The sequence below is a fragment of the Aplysia californica genome, unplaced genomic scaffold, assembly GCF_000002075.1.
Source record: "Aplysia californica isolate F4 #8 unplaced genomic scaffold, AplCal3.0 scaffold00240, whole genome shotgun sequence".
Classification (NCBI taxonomy): Eukaryota; Metazoa; Mollusca; class Gastropoda; order Aplysiida; family Aplysiidae; genus Aplysia; species Aplysia californica.
The window spans coordinates 680,519-682,618 of record NW_004797510.1 but is presented as its reverse complement, the minus strand read 5'-3'; positions in this window follow the sequence as shown (position 1 = coordinate 682,618).

Here is a 2,100-nt window from a genome sequence, read left to right as displayed (position 1 = left end):
GAGAGAGAGAGAGAGAGAGAGAGAGAGAGAGAGAGAGAGAAAGACAGACAGACAGACAGACAGACAGACAGACAGACAGACAATGACACTCCTGACACCAGTCTCACATGACGACACAGCAACTTGGCTTTAATCAACACATTCCCGACACATCAGAATCAGAACCACCCCTTCTTTGTGTTAGAATGCATGTAACAGGATTTAACATCTACGACCAGCAGATGCACACATGTTTCAGGCGTTTATAAAGTATCGTTTTTCTGCTGTCCGACTCGAATCGTGTATCCATCAATGCGGATGGGTTCGGGTCGGGTCGGGTCTGGGGCGATCACCACACTCGTCGCCTGAAAACAAACGTGTTTGTCTTTTGAGGCGACGAGTTTTGCGCCCTCTATTTGGCTAGCAAACCGTCCCGACCCGACCCGATCCCCCAATGGGCACCGCATTTTGCCTTCTCAGAACAAAAGTTATCCCACTAGTGTGCCACGGTCTTTTTTTGTGATAAAATGCAAACGTAATTCATTTTCATGTTGACGAATTGATACACTCTGTCACTGGTGTGATCTTCCTTTGTTATATGAGCCGATAAACTCTCACAAAAAAGCAGCAACAACAAAAATGCATTGCATTTAATTAAGTAAGGTTCGTTATAGGCCAGTTTAGTGGGTACAGTGCGAGAATGCTCCATCACCCGCACCAACGCGTTAGTCTATTGCCGCTTTTCGCATTGACCTTCCGGGAACGCGGTAGGCCTCCAATGTCTAGGCCAGTCGTGTGGGCTGTGTGGCTTGTGACCGAGAAAGCCTAGGCACCACATAATCTTGTGTGGCAAGGCGGCGGAACAAGGCGCTCGTCAAAACAACGAAATTAAATCGAAATATATTTCACATACCCACATTCATTGGGCAATTTTAATCGATTTTTTGGGCAACCCTTGTTGTGTGCTTTTAAAAACACTCTTCAGTGTGAATCTCACTGTTAAAAACGTTCAAAGGCACCCCCCCCCCCCCCAAAGGCGAATTTACAGTTTCCGAGGACACTTACTTTTGCTTTGAAAGTTTAATTTCACCTCTGACACCAGGCGACTGTCACCTCTTTCAACTGCAAATGAATTTCATCAAAAAGGAAACTAAATGAAGAGGCTTTTTAACTATAAGAATAAGATGATACGAGTAACAAACACATTGACCAGCACCTGATTCCACTGAGTCGTTACACATTTTTTTGGGGAAAAAAAGAGTAATTTCATTTTTCATATTTCCCGGAAATGCTTGGCATTTTCCGCTGGGTGTTTTCTTTTTTAAAAAACGTATTGTACTTATAGTACGCTTAATTTTATCGCGAATTGTGATTATGGTATATTGAACAACATGAAATCTGACAAATTAACGAATGATTTGGCCTAGTGTTGCAGATATACGGCCAGAGTCGGACACCGACGCTATTTTTTCTTTCCACATATATGTACATCGTGCATTATTCTTTTCACGGAGCCGACTTTTCTGCACTTGAAAAGACATCTTTGTAACTAATTAGACTACTGTAGAGCATCATAACATAAAGCACATCCAAGTCAACCCCCTCCCCCCAATCCCTAAAATATACTGCATGTTTACAATCCCTATGGGCCCAGATTGGAATTAACCCCCTCCACCCTTTTTTTTTAACCCGTAAAAGCAACAAACTATTGTTAAAAATAATAAATAAAACAAATGTTTTTAAAAAGTCACAGGAATTCGGGTTGTTACGTTTTGGTGACGTAGACTCTATACAGTCTCTGAACGATTGTCAGCTCTGGTCTTCCGTCATTGCCCACATGTAGCCTAATAATTTACAAAGCAAAAACAAACTGAAAACACAACATAAAGTTTTATTGATCTAGATTGCGACAGAGAATGCGTGTTCGTTACATGTGTATAAGACGAAAGAGGTTTGGCGCCCTTGTTTTCCTGAATGAGAAAATGCCAAGCGGCTTTGTTTTTTACTTCATTCATTCATTGAAAAAATAAAAAAGGCGCAGGCGAGAATGAAAAAAAATTCTTCGGAGGAAAGGGCAAACAAAACCCCCCAAAAAAGGGGGGGGGGGTAAAATGATAGCTG